Source organism: Rissa tridactyla, chromosome 1 (assembly GCF_028500815.1).
Source record: "Rissa tridactyla isolate bRisTri1 chromosome 1, bRisTri1.patW.cur.20221130, whole genome shotgun sequence".
NCBI lineage: Eukaryota > Metazoa > Chordata > Aves > Charadriiformes > Laridae > Rissa > Rissa tridactyla.
The window spans coordinates 127,275,745-127,291,100 of NC_071466.1; positions in this window are offsets into that span (position 1 = coordinate 127,275,745).

A 15,356-nucleotide genomic window follows, 5' to 3' on the forward strand; every position below is an offset into this window, starting at 1 on the left:
TGAAGAAAATAATGGCTGGGAAGGGCCAGCTCTTCTAGATAGAGGAGAAGGGAAGAAAGACATGTTTAAGCTGAGCCCCAAGGTCTGCATCCAAACTGCCAGGAGGGTCTATACCTCCAGCTGACTTGTGCTGGCCTAACTCTGCTTCCTCCAAACTGCCTGTCTGCAAGCTGGTGCCTACTTGCAGGTTTGGGCAAGCTCCGCAAGTAAATGAATGCGGGGAAGCTGGAGCTTGTACTTCCTTTTGGAGCACGTTCAAGTGTTCCTCTTCCTTCAGTCAATTAGGAGGGGTGCAGCCTGCCTGCCCAGGTCCTCTCCTGCATGTGCTAATCGCTGGTGCTGCTGGGAGGCACATCCATACCAGGCAGGTGGGCTCCTTGCAGGCTGCAGGGAACGGCAGCCAAGCCACAGCTGTGCTTGCTGGCATGATGGGCACAGCGTGGGGCCGGGGGCATGAGGTGCTTTTGGGTGCTTGCTGAGTGAGGTTGTTTAGATAGAGCAAGAAATGAGCTGAGATCAGCCTGTTTTGATTAATGTGCAAGGCCAAAATGTTTCTCAGAGCCTGGGTGCAGTGGTATGGAGCGACGGTTATCAGTATGGAGAGACAGTATCTGTATGGCACCACGGTAGGCTTCAGTTCACCTGGAGCGCAAAGGCAGTTCTGTCTCTTGCATATCTGCTGTGTTGCCACATGGGCTCTTTTTACTGGCTTCCCCTTTTCCTACCTTGTGACCATGAGCAGGGTGAGGAGATGCCTTCAGTTCAGAAGAAACGGAGGGGTGGATGGATGCTAAGGAACTGCCTGACCTTCCCTGTCTGTCCCTGATCTAGCGAGCTGTCAGGAAAACCCATGTTTCCATTGCTCCTCTCTACTATATTGGTTGCATTAGCCCCTGAGTGGGCTAGTAAAACCTCTGTTCCCTGTACAGGAGTGACACCTAGTCCTTCTTAGCGCATAACCGTTGCTCCTGGCCAGGGCAGGTCATGACAGCTTGTAGGGGCAGGCTTACTGGAAATGTGCATCTGTTTAAACACAGCCAAAAGAGCCTGGCCATCTCCTTTCCCTGGCTGAGGAGAGCCCTTGGGAGGGATGGATCAGAGATTAGGCCTTACTTGGGAACCATGGAGCACAGGGTGGAGCAGGTACAGGCAGCCTGAAGCCAGGGTGCAGAGTGGGGGATTCCCTTATGGAACAGATCTGGCACCAAGAGCAGCACTTCCCAGGGATGGGGAAGTGACTGTTCAAAACCTCTTCTATTCAGAGCCCCTGAAAGGTGACGGTTTGGAGGAAAGTCTTCCCTCTGCAAGTGTGTGGCAGGACTTGATCTGTCTTTTGCTGGTTCCTCTCATCATATGGACCAGAGCCTGCTCTGAGTCAACTGATTCTAGTTATTGGTGTTGTGTTTGGGTGAAACTTGTCTTTGAACACGGGATCCTTTTTGCATTCTCCCACTGCTGCAGATAGTGGCCCGTCTCCGGGCTCTGGCGTTGGGTCCCTTCACACAGCCCCTCATCCCTTAAAGCACAGCTGCAGTCTTTAGCCCTATCCCAGTTGTGAATCATGACTGGAAAATGGGAAAAGTAGTCTTCATTATTACTACTGCCAACGGCAGGAGCCTGGACCGGGGCACTGGGAGCAGAGGAGGGAGATCTGCCTGGGCGAGATTACTTTCATCTTGTTTCCTCCCCGGGTCAACTCTGTGCCCGCTGCTCCTTGAAGCCAGCCGGGGGCGGTCAGGACTGAGCCGGGACACCTTTCATTTCGGCGGGGGGGGGGGCTCCGGGCAGTAACCCGCCGGGCGGCTCACCCCAGCCAGGCGGTACGGAGGCGGCGAAGTTCCGCGCCTCGCCCTCACGCCTGCCAGCAAGGCAGGGCCCGGCCGCCCCGGGGAGGCAGCCTGAGGCGGGAGCCTCGCCCGCCCGGCCTAACGGCTCCCGCCGGTTCCAACGGCTCCCGCGGGCTCCGCGCCCGGCAGCCAACCGCCGCTCCGGTAGGGGGCAGACACGGGCCGCGCTGCCCGTCGCGGGCCGGGGCCGGCCGGCGGGCCCCGTGGAGGCGGCAGAGGGTTTGGCGGGCGGGTGCAGGTGGTTACCCCCAGCCTGGCCGGCGGTGCCGGGTTTACGGGCTAAGTTGCTGGCCGGGCCCCGTCCTTCGCCACTTCTGGGAAATAAAAGATATTTTTACCATATTTATTTATTTATTTATTTATTTTTGTCTCTCCCGCTGCACTCCCCTGAGGCCTGGTCCAGGGAAGGTCCCATCGGGCTTTCCAGTATCTGAAGGGGGCCTACAGGAAAGCTGGAGAGGACTTCTTACAGGGGCATGTAGTGATAGGACGAGGGGTAATGGCTTCAAGCTGGAAGAGGGTAGATGTAGATTAGATATCAGGAAGAAATTTTTCACTCTGAGGGTGGCAAGACACTGGCACACGTTGCCCAGGGAAGCTGTGGATGCCCCATCCCTGGAGGTGTTCAAGGCCAGGCTGGATGGGGCTTTGAGCAGCCTGGTCTAGTGGGAGGTGTCCCTGCCCATGGCAGTGGGGTTGGAACTAGATGATCTTTAAGATCCCTTCCAACCCAAACCATTCTATGATTCTGTGGTGGGGAGGCGAGGAGTGGCTGGGGTGAGGGGGAAAAAGAGGGTGCATGTGCCAAAGAGAGCTGGGAGGGAGACACAGCAAACCCCAAAGGAGGTGTTAGGTGGAGCTGAGAGCAAGAGAGGCCAGGCTGCAGTAACTTGGTGTTGATGTCCAGGTTGTTTGGTGTTTGGTGCTTGAAGCCATTTGGGACAACATGCTGGTGTAGGAAGTAGGTGCAAAGCTACTTGAATAACCTCACCCAGGGTGCTGCTGCCAGCAACTTCTTGTTCAGGTGAACGGTGGTTTTGAGTGGGGTTTCACCCTGCATCCGATTCAGTTTGGCTTAATGTTTTGTTTTTTTCTTTTGTTATGAAGAATAAACATAAGGGCGTCATATTTTACGCATGAAATGAAACCGTAGATGTGGTGTTGGGCAGGACTCGATCTAAAACCTATGGGGGCAAATTGGGGAAATGGTCTGGAAGAAACAAGAGGCAGCTGAATTAGGATAAGTGGAAAGTCATACACTTGAGCAGCAACATGAACTCCCCAAGTACTGAGGAGGGAGTGATGGGTTAAGTAGCAATTCTTCAGAAAAAGGATCAAAAGCTGAATGCGAGTCAGCTATGTCATGGTGTTGAGGTGATGGAAAATAAGTTGAGGGGACATGTGGGGTAATTGGATCCAGCCCAGCGGAGAGCAGAGAGAGTGAGCGGAAGTCCAGAAACCATTACCTACCGGGGCAGCCTGAGAGAACTGAAATTCTCTAACCCAAAGGAGGAGAGAACTGAAGTCTTTAAGCACATAAAAGGACATAATCTTTGCTCCTTGTCTGTGATGGAGAAGAGGAAAAAAAGAAAAAAGAAGGCTTAAGTCACAGCAGGAAAGACTCAATTTAGATGTTAGGAAAAACTTTCTAATGACAGGGCTAATAAAGAATAGGCTGCCTGGGGAGTGGAGAGCTTTAAGATCAAGTTAAGCAACATCTGTCAGGGATGTCCGAGGTTTAGGTGATCCTGCCTTGGGTTAGCGGGATGGACTGGTCTGACCTTTCAAGGTCCCTTTCAGCCCTAATTTTTCAGTGGTTCTGCGGGCCGACATTAATCTTCTTAATGGTATTTAAACAGTCAGCAGCTTCTCTTAAGTAACTGCTAGCAAGTCTCTTCTCTTGCCTGCGGTTTAAAATTAACTTAATTTCCATGCATCACTTTCACCCTCCAGCTCCCAAGTCCTGCATAGCCAACCAGCAGGCTGAATTCCTTAACTGCTTGTTAGTACCTTCCTTGCGGCTCTGTAGCTATCCAGAATGAAAAAGGAGGGATAGAAATGCTATATACCGGTGGCAATGTTGCCAGTGTGAGGGTGGGTCCTTTTCTGCGTTTATACGTAGGAGATACAGTCCCCCTCCTTGTGGTAGCCGGATCTCATATATGGTTATTTCACTTTGTGTGCTCCAGGGACCTGACTTTCCATGTTGCCTGCAGCTTTCTGAGGGAGCTTGTCATGTCCCACCTCTGGCAAAGGCTGGCCTGTTTCTGAAAGGAGTCGTATCAGACCATGGGTCTTCAGTCTCAGTTTGTCACAGGTCAAGGCTTTGAGTGTCCAAGCCCAGACACTGCCCAATGTGTGTGGTGCTTGTGCCTAACAATGTGTACAGCAATGGGTGTTGTAATTAATACATTGCCCACAAGTGATGTCTCTTCAAGTGGCGCAGAATCCAGAAAGGAGGAGTCTGTGGTGTGAAGCTGGCCCTCGGTCTGGGAGCATGTCCTTCCACCCCTTGAAACTACTAATGAAGGTGAATTAAGTTTTTCATCTGCCAGCAACAGAGTAAGAGTGGGGGAAGAAGACCGGTCATGATGAGCAGTATCTGCAACCCTTGTCTAGTGTCCTCGGAAAACAGGAGAGCTGGTGAGTGTATCATGAAGGCAGGGTGTCTGCAAACTTCTTAGGTATTTGCTTAAAACAGAAAAGATGGCATTTCCATAGCTGGGAAAAACTGTCCCTAATGAGAGAGGGAACCATTGCCTGAAATTCCTCGCCTTTGGAAAATAACTCCCTGCCAGCCACTGAGCTGCACCTATGGATTGTGACTGGGGTGACACTGCTCAGTGTGACTATGAAAACTGGGTGGGTATGGCACCAAGAGCATCACTGACTCCGCACCGCAGCTAGGAGATCAGTGATAGAGGAGAAAACCATAAACAAAACCACATTATCCAAAGTCAGGAAAACAGGAGGCTTCCAAACCTTCATTGCATCCTCCGTAGTTATTTACCTAAAACAGAAAAGATGACATTTCTGTAGCTGGGGAAAACCGTCCCTAATGAGAGGGAGAACCACAAGTACCTTATTTGCCCACAGAGAAGCAGTCGCAATTTCTCCCACTAATCTTCTACAGTGTTTTTAACCAGCCAAGATAATTGTGGGCCAGATACACAGGCCTTCACATTCGCTTCTGTTAACAGAGCAAGATCTATCCTATCTCTGCGTGATTGTTAAGTATGAAGAACTTTATTTTATAAGTGGGAGTAACGTATAAAGAAACGAAGCGGCCACCGCAGCAGCAGGTTGGAACACAGGGTCTTTCAGTCTCGGCGCTGAGCTCCTTCTTCCAGACCGTGCTGCCAGCGCTGAGAAGTGGAGGGGCTGTTATTTATACGCATAATAAAACACCACCTGAATGCAGCTGGAGTCCTACCTTTGAGCAACATTAACACGCTTGTGACTTCATTTACAGTTATTTCATTTTGCCTCTCTTGACGCTGGAAATGAGAGTTTCAGGTGTGCTCCTGTTTAAAAAAAACCCCACTGTGAAATATGCATATGTTAAAGTTGGTTGTGCTTTTGTGGAGCCAGTATCCCAAACTATATAGTAGCCGCTTTATGCACAAATTGTACAAAGGCACAGTTCCACTCCAGTGAAAATGTGTTTATCGGAACCATGGCAGTATGAACCCAACTCATTTAACGAGACCTCGGTTTTTTAAGGGAATGTTAGGAGCAATACAAATACATCAAGCTTATAATGTCCTTGCAAGGTAAGGGTGAAGCAAGCTCACTCTTTAAGTGCTGTGACTTGGGAGAGGTTTTTTGGAAGAGCTATGAAAATCATAAGCTTCCTTCAGATATTCTGAACACTGCTGTATCCCACAGGATTTGGGGGAAGGATGAGATTAGCCACCCAAATGTAAGTTTATTTGAACTAAGCAATTTATATAAAGTGCAGCAGGACATTTCAAAATAAGAGGAAATCAGCACCTTTTTTATTTTTTGCCCAGATACCTGGGGAACTCAGGTTCAGCGACGCTTGAGCACTCTGCATTTTTGGGTATTGCAAACTCAAAAGTTTCCCATCTGAGGGGTGTTGCCAGCTGCAGGGAGCTTGATCTCTGCTTAGCTCCGGAGCTGGAGCCAGGCTGCATGCTAACACAGTATGGCTGCAGGCCTTTTTCGTGTTTTTGCTCTGTGGAGTTTTTATGAGACCGTATCTGTCAAATGTATGTGTGAAGATAAATCAAACAAGCACAGCCACAGCTATTAAATAAATGTGAAATCTGAGTGGCTTCCACCAGCCCCTCGGTCCCTCCCCCTCAGCTGCCGTGTGTGCTGAGTGTTTTACAGAAACAGGACGGTGGAGGACGGCTGGTTATGAGAAAGGGAAAGCAGGGGGGAGGCAGTTCCTAGGGAAGGGGGGCATTTCCTTGCAGGGGGAAGCAGGGAGCGACAAGATGGGTTTGGGGCTCATGCTGCTGAAATATTTTGGGTCTGGAAAGAGCCTGTTTTGGATCTCGATGACTTTTGAAGGAGAGACTCGACAAATTCCATCAGGGATGTGGTCTGACTGCTGTCATGGCAGCCAAAGTGCGATGAACATGGGGACTCAGCAAAGGCGCTCCAAGCAGAAACGTAATGAGGTAGTCAGTCTCACACCATGTTTGGGGCTAATGCTGTGTGAGCAGCGTGAGGTTGCTGTGCCATGAATACCAAAGCATGAGAAGGCCATCAAGCTTCTACATACCTCATAGCCTGTCTTCTCCTGGAAAATAAAATAATCTTGACCTGATCACCACTCCAATTTTCCCCCTATTCCCTAAACTGTTCTTATCCCAGGAGAAGTGTGGTCCTTCCAAGGTCAGTGTTGAGGTTACTGACAGGTCAGGGAGGGCAAGGTCAGGCTTGAAGCTGACTGTCTGTACCAAAGCTGTCCCACATAGGGAGAGGGCCTTGCAGTTTCCAAAGCCATCAATCTCCTCCCCACTTTCAGCCCCTATTCACCTCTCCCAGTTTTAAGTGGACGAAAATACAGCCAACCTCTTCAAGCCCTTGTGTCGCGCCTCTGGGAGCTGCATTCTTGCTCTCGAGTGGTCAGTCACCGAAACAGAATAGCCAATATATCACTCCCAGTGTCTTTATTTGGGGGTTGAAGTTGGATCAATGTATCTGAAGGCTACTGTAACTGGGAAATGATTCTTCTGATTTCTGACAAGGGGGCCACTTCTGACACCAAGAAAGCATTTGTCACTTCTCCCTGGCTGCACTGGGGTTTGGCTGAACCCGCTTATTTACCCCAGCTTGTGGGGAAAGCATCCTCGCAGAGGAGATGGGGACCCGACAGGGGTCGAGACTAAGGAATCGCATGGTAACAAAGCGTATGGTGTTGGTGCCTAAGGTGAAGCAGGAGGGGCAGCGCTATGCCATGTGCTCTGGGCATGGCCCATCAGGCAGGAGTGTGAGACAAAGATTATTTGACCTGGCTTCTATGTCTGTGAAATCATTGCACCTCCACTGATTTTTAATGTTGATTGACGCTAGAAGAGGATTTGACCTATAGAACTATAGTCCACTACACATAGGGTGTCATGATGTCTCTTGGTCCTTTTGTGTATATGACCAATGTTCAGCTGAATGAAAATAAGTAGTCAGAGATGGGTTTTGCCAGTAAAAACATACCAGGAAAGAAGTCCAATGTACTAGCCAAGTGCATTTCTGCTGAGTTGCTAACGCAATGCAAAATAATTATTAGTAATATTTAGCAACGCACGTGAGACTACCATTGAACAAATGATCTGTGAGCACCCGAAAGGCAAAGAAAACAGAACCAATCTTTCTTTGCAAGTAAATAATTTAGATTCTTTGGGCTTACAGGGCCAGGTTGCTTAGTTGATGTGCTGGCACTGTTACTTTCAATGAAATCTAAATCAGCCAATTTACACAAGCTGAAAATCTTATCCTAAGTTTTCTGTTGAACGTTAGAGTCATTATTAATGTTAATCACTTAAGGGGCTAGCTTTTCATTCATTGCTGGAACCTGCAGTTCCAACTGATTCAGTTGCCACTTGCCAGCTGAAATGCTGAGCCTATACCATCATGTCAGTGGGGAAAAATTTTATCCTGAGCCCAAATAACAGAAAGCACAATTAAGAGGTCCTGAAGCGTTTGGTTGTCAGGGCAGAGCATAGGGCGCAATTTGAATTTAGAATGAGAACACGGAGGAAAAGGTGGTTGTGAGTGATAGTAGAGGTGTGCCTGCAACTTATCTGTGCGTATGAACACCTAACAACCCCTACTGTGCCATCCAAGGATGATATGTAGGTTTATAATATCTTCTACTCCTAAAACTATGCTTCCCTGTAGTGCAAATCCATTCACAAATGCAGATTTTTGTGGAACAGAAGTAACACAATGGTAACTTTCAATTATCTGGTCTTCAGTTTATCCTACCTATCTCTCCTGTGGTCACCAGTCATCTTCTGTTTACATTGGTGCTCTGTAACCAAGGGAAGAACCTTGTTAAGATCAGGCTAAAGATGCAGATTGCCTTTGATAGCTGCCTGTTGTGAGAAAATCCTGTCAGTGGGATCTGTAACATGCTCTAAGGCACCAACAACATAAGCAGTTGCCTTGGGTGCCAGACTTGCAATCTTTCTCTTTCCTTAGGCCAGAGGAGACAGGCGCTGGTTGCTGCTGGGGACGTGTGAAGGCAAACCACCAGTTTCCCACCTCCTGCAGGCATATCCCCCCGTTCCTGTCCCCACTGTCAGTGCTGGCTGCAAAGAGTTTTCCTTTTGCAGCAGCAATAGGTGTCTCCCCACCCCATACCACCATTGGCACTGGGAGCCACAAGCCTCCAGGGTTTTCCGTGCTCTCCCATCTGGCCCTGCATCCCTCACCTCCCTGGGACAAGGTTAGTCTGCACGGGGCCCTTCCTGCTCTTCAGGCGTGCAGCAGCAGCAGCTGGGGAAGCACAAAAAGATCAGTGACACCTACTGCAGATAAGGGACTGCAAGGGGAGTAAGCGGAAACAGGCCCTGTGCAGAGAGGAAAGAAAGTTTGGGGGAGCAGACTGAGGAAGGGGGAAGGAGAAACATTCTAGTACTCTGCCCTGCCTGTCCCACTGATTACTCCTAACAAGGCCCTCCACTTACAGTGGACCCTGTCCAGCTCTCATCATCAGTCCATCTCCCCCAGAAGAGGTGCTGACTACCCCCAAACCTCTGTTTCCCTCCCCTAGATCCCTGAGTCAGGATGCATCTGTCATTCCTGACAGCTATCCAATCTGTTCTTGAAGGTCCACTTAAGGAGGCTTCATGCCCAGACACTTGATGCATTGCTTCCATCTATTTGCCCTAATATTTTTTTAACATCAAGTTCGAATCTTTCTTACTGCAGTTTAAGACTGTTATTATTTCTTAACCTCTTCATTTTGGGTAGGTAGAACTGACCAGTGCCTTTCTCCCCTTACTGCAATCTTTCATGACCTTAAAGACATGTGTTTATCCTTGGTCTTCTTTTCTTAAGGCTAACGTTTACCAAGTCTTTCATATTTTCCTCCCAGATCATGTTCTCTAGACCTCTTGTTATTCTTGTTTTCTTCTGCACTGTGTCTAATTAGCTCACATCTTTTTTTGGCTTTTCCAAGAGCATGACACTGATGACAAACAGTTCAGTTTTTAATCTGCGCTAAACCTCAGCTCCAGTAGTTCCATATCCATATTTGTGCAGTCAGTTATTCCTCAGTGTGGAGTCTTGCATGGATTCCTACTGTGTCCTTTCTTTTTTTTCCCTGACTGTTTCTTTATTTTGTCAGGCTGTTGTGTTGGGGTTTTTTTAAAGTCTAATCCTGTCTTCTATGTACTTGCAGATCCTTCCAGCTTTGGGCACCCTTCAAATTTAATCATCCTTCTTCTGGTTGACAGTCCAAGTCACCAAGAGACTGGAGTTTAAGAGAAACCTGTACATCTCTGTTGAATAGGTTCCTGTACATGGAGAGTGAAGTCCTGTTCACAGACTTCTGGGTACCAGTTCTGTGTCTGCTCTGCACTAGATAGACCACACATTCCTTGCTGGTTTAGGAGAATTTCATGCAAGACAGTGTTGAAGGACTTACTCAAGTCAGGATACTGACATCTGCTTCTCCTTACTAGCCTGCGAGGTCTGTCTCCTTGTTTTAAAAGGAAATTAGATGGGTTTGTCAAGACTAGACTATGAAGCTAATATTGGTTGTTACTCATCCCATTACATTCCAGTTCCTTACAAATAGCTTTTTTCATTATTCATTCCAGAATTTTTCCTGTAATTGAAATTAAATTCATTAGTCTATAATTCCCCAGCTCTTTTTTTTTCCAAGACATTCTGATTTTGACTTTCCGATTTTAGCTTTCCTTGCTTTTACTATGCTTGTATACTAATTCTTAGTAATCCAGCCTAGATTCACTACCTATACATAACCTCTTTATGCTCAAGGTCAACAGCAACAGTCTAAGTCAAGCTGTTCTTTTCTTGTACTCCTTTCCTTTCTCTGTACTGGTGTGATCTTGCTTGGGCAAACCATGTCTTGCTGCTTTCCTGTCCCAGCAACTAGCTGGGTGCATAAAATCCCCCATTACCACCAAAGCCTGGGCTGTGGTTGAAATCTGGTGGTTGCTTCCTGGCTTGATGGTTTGCAGGAGACTTGTCATGGTGATGAGGCCTACATCTGGTGACCTGTAGGCCACCCTATGCTGTTGATGCTCGTGTTTTCTCCCTGAGCTATGTTAGCTATAACATTTCACCTGGCTGATGTTCTGGGCCACCCGCCTCAGCACTGGTGCCACCTTATTTCTTTCTTTCCTTTTGGTCTTGTCAGAAATGATGGGCGTGAATGAGATGGCCACATCTTCAGCAATGCTCAGCAACTGTCCATTCCAGCTGCTCTGCAGAAGAGTGAAGGGATACTGAGCACCGCTGGCAAACTAGAGCCTCCCCCCGCAATTACTTTTCTTAGCCTTTGAAGTCAAGGTTAGATCTGTATTACCATACTGGCAGCAAAGTCCTAATTCAAGCCATCTTTGGATAATGTTTGCTCAGGTGTAGTATCTTGGAAGTGAAATCATCGCTGCTCCTTCCCCAGAAAAAAATAGTCATTGTTTGCCACATTTAATTAAGTTTTCCCCTCTGTTCACACAGCCTCCCACATCCAGATCTGAAGTTAAGTTTTATAGTTTCCTCTCAGCCTTCTCCTTTGATCCTAAAGTAGCTGTCACCTCAGTACCTACAGCCCTTCCTTTCTCACCTTGGCCAGCATAAAACGTGTTTGTGTGTTAATGGCTTTCTCCTCGGGGGCTGCTGACTCTCTTTACTAGTCAGCTGGATGCTAGATGAAATCATTCTCTCTGCTGGTTCAAGTATGTCACATATATATATTTCCCCGCCTGTGTTTTATGTTCCGTCCTGACTTCATTCATAGGAAATGATTCTGTTTTAGTTCATTTTGTTTTGGAAAGTGAATCTGTTGCCAGGGGAATGCGAGAGATTTCCAGAGACTGGGTCCAAGTTTAGTGCAGGAAGGTGCTGCACAGACTTTGCCACACACAGCCTGCTGCTGCTGCTGCTCCTTGCGCCTGCGCTGCAAGAGGCCGTTCCCTCCTTACAGCCTCCCCAGCACCAGCCGTACTCAAACCAATGTGTCTTAAGTTGTGTAGAGTCTCTGCTTTGGTCAGCCACATCTGTGACCTGCTCTCTCCACCTTATTTGAACTTCTGTCAGCCAACTTGCTCTATACCCGAACTAGAACCGAGGCTTGAACTTTCAGGTCTGCGCACTGGGGGAAAACCTGCTTCAATAAACAGAGCTATATTACAGCAACCAAAGCAGGACAGGAGCAAGCCTTCAGATTACAGTGAAGAAGGCTTAAAATAGCAAAAAACCCCAGCCACTTGACATAAATAAATGACAAAATAACCCTGTGCTACAAGATGTAAGTGCAATTATGAGTGGTATCATTTTCAGACTGTTTGTCGGGATAAGGTTCTGCAACAAAAGTTATTAACAAAATGCTTCACAACGAGTGTTGCTTCAATAGCGTGACTCAGAAACCTCAATCTAACGACAGCTTGTCTGCTGTAGACCCTAATTTGGATGCTGCGTGCAGCCATGCCACAGCAGGCTAGATTCAAAATGTTCGATTAGTATGATTAATCCGAAGTAGACTGCACATTTTCTCTGGTGTGCTGTCAAATCAACACTCTTTAGCTCTGGTACTGGGATGAAACAACAGGATCTGTCTCCCAGGCATGGTGCATGAAGAGGACTAATGGGGGAGAGGGCTGGTCTGAGGAGGGTCTGGAAGAGCAAATCTAGAAGGGAGGAGTGATGGCGTGTGGAGTGAAGTGCCAGAGAAGAGATGTGTGCAGCTACATACAGGGACCCCAATCGGCTCCCCCTCTGCTCCTCAGAGGTAAAATCTTAAGCTGCTGTAATAGGCAACAGATGCTGGCTGCTAAACCAGAGCTCTGCTCCATCTCAAGAGAGGAAAGTGAAGAAGAGGGCGCAAAAGATGTGTGTTACAGTGGTACAAGAGGAACTATTGCAGATTACACTCTCCAAAATTTACAAATGTTGTTCTCTAGTGTTTGCTATAGATGAACTTTTAATAAAAAAGTACCCACTTTTGTAAAGAAGGTCTAGAGAAAAGGTCTGTGATTTTTGTTCTCTTTTTTTTTTGTTTTTTCCCTTCTTGGTGTGTGACTATGTCAGTGAGCTTATTAAATCTTACTTCTACAGATCATTTTCAAATTCATGCTTACATTAGGATCCAAAAGAATGAAGGGAAAAAATACCTCTGTCCAAAAAATGGCTGGCAGAAGATGAACAAAAAGTCTGCTTTAGAAATGAGCGCTGTCTGTCCCTGTCTCATACACATGCACACATACCCTTGCTGGGCAGATCACTGCTAATCAGGATTACTGAGAAGAGTTAAGGCCAAATCTGGAACAAGGGAAAACTCTGTCAGTAGAAACAGCTCAGCAGATGCACATTTATTACATTCACTGCAGCAGCAAAGAAAAAAAACAAAACAGAACAAAACAAAAATATTTCTTGGTGCCTGTGCCTGATTTGCCTGCTATGACCTCTCTTTCCTTCAAGCCAAGTCCTTTCTTTCTGCAGATCTCCATGTATGGTTGGCATTCCACAATTAGGGAGGCATCAATAAATCAGTGACAGACAAGCAAGGACTTCAGCCTTCCCTAGAGCTTGCACTGCTAAAAGTTCATCTCCAAGTGCTCCCTCTTCATTCCAAGCAGCAGTCAGGGTGCTTAGGGTTTGCGAACATGAACAGCATGGGCTCAACGCTGGCCAGGCTCTGAAGCCGGAGTCGGAGGGGGTGAGGGATGCAGATAATATTGGGTTGAACTGAACGCCGTTAGATATTGGACTGCGCAGCGAGCCAAGAACTTGGGTGGTAGCTATTGTTGTGAATCACGATCAAGACATGTTGTTATTACATAGCGCTTTACAATGGGTTGAGGCCTGATGCAAACAGTGGGGATCCAGCTTTGCAGAACATAAAGACCAAAGAAAGGCTCATGGGGCAAAGGGACAGAAATGCCTGTATGAAGAGAGTCCGGTGTGGCAGAGACGGTGCTGTACGAAGCATCAGTGGCAGGGTTCAGTTGCATAGGTGGCTTCTGTGGCATTCACAGTATACCTGTCACAGAATACCTCAGGTGGGACAGGACCTTGGCAGGGCTCCAGCCTTGGCCCCCACTCAGAGGAAGGCTATTTTCAAAGTTAGATCGTGTTGTCCAGGACTCTGTTCAGTTGAGTTTTGAAAATGTCCAAGGATGGGGATTTTCCAGTCTCTCTGGGAAACCTGTTCCAATGCTGAAACATCCTCCCAGACAAGACTTTTTTTCCTTAGCTCCAATGAGCATTTCTCTTGTTGCAACCTGTGCCCATTGTTTCTTGTCCTCTCACTGGCCTCCTCCAGGTGCAGTCTGGCTCTGTCTTCTCTTTAACCTCCTTTAGTTAACTGAAGACTGCAAGTAGATTCCCCCTTAGCCTTCTCTGCTCCAGGTTAAACAGGTCCCTTTCTCTTGGCTTCTCCTGATGCACCCTCTGTAGCCCCCACATCTTTTAGTGGGAAGTAATTTTCCTCTGCCCCATCTATTTAAACAGTGAGGTCTTTGGGATGGGTATTGTTATTTAGTACATGCATGGCAATTTGAGACCTCCTGGATCTCTCTGCTGGGGTCTCATGAGTCGACTGCACAGAAATAAATAATAGAGCACAAATGAACTTTGGAAACCAACTGAGAATTTGGGGTGTGCAGAGGGGCCTGGGGACCTGATGAGTTAGAGTGGGGAGGCAAGGGTGATGGATGATCACTTTATGGAAAACTTTCTCCTCAGGATAACCTAATTCCCTTGCCTTGCTGGCAGTCAGAGATGGGCTGTAAGTAACGCTGCAGGCTCACTCGGAGAGCGGGACGGGGAAGGAGTACACCGCTGAGTGCTTGGTTATGGTCCCGTAGGTGCCCTCATCTTCTGAAGCAAGATTCGTTACACCTGAGCCATCTCTGACAAGCATTTTTCTGGCTCTGTTGGCCTAAGTCTTTGCTGAAAACAAATCCCATTTTTCCTCGTACTCCTCCCTTGGACTCCACAGTCTTTAGGACAAGCCCTTATGTACTGAAAGGCTGTTATGTTCCCTCTTAGTTTTCTCTTCTCCAGACTAAACAAACCCAATTCTTTCAATCTGCCCTCATAGATTATGTTTTCTAAAGCTTTTATCGTGCTTGCTCTTGCACCTCGGAGCGCTCCCCAGTTTTTTTACCCAGTTTGGAGAGTGCTGTGCCCGGTGTCCCCAGCTGATGCATCCCCAGGGCCAACAGCAAGCACAGTCATTTTCTCCCATGCCTGGCCGATGAATCTCTCATTAATGGATCCCATCAAGAGACTGGCAGGTTTTGAAACAGCATGACAGTGTTGACTAAGTTTTTGTCTGCGATCCCTGGAGCCTTTCCTGCAGCGGTGCTCTTTATCCAATTAGTCCCCATTTTGCATTTGAGTTCCAACACCTCACTGTGGTATTTTGCGCTCGCTCTTGTGTGATTTCCATCCTGCTGATTTGAGACCAATTCTCCAATTTATCTAGATTGTTTTGAAATCTGCTGCTGCCTTCCCCTCCACACAGACCCCATGGCTGCAACTCCTCCCAGCTCAGTGGTGCACATGAATGTTATCCTGATTTCTCTGCAATATCCCTGATGTTGTGTTCCCTATTATCTCTACTCCTGTGGTCAGGCAAGCTGTTGAACCGCGTGGGGCCCGGGCCAGAACCCTGTTTGCAGCAAATGCAGTCACTAAGCTTTTGGGACAGTGTTACAGTGAATTGCACACCTGCTTGTAGGATGCTTTCACCCACTGCAGGTTCCTGGTTGCTCATGAGGCAGTTTTCCAGCACACTGGAGGGTACCGGGTATTGCTGGGCTTCTGGGAGCAGCACTGCTGAGT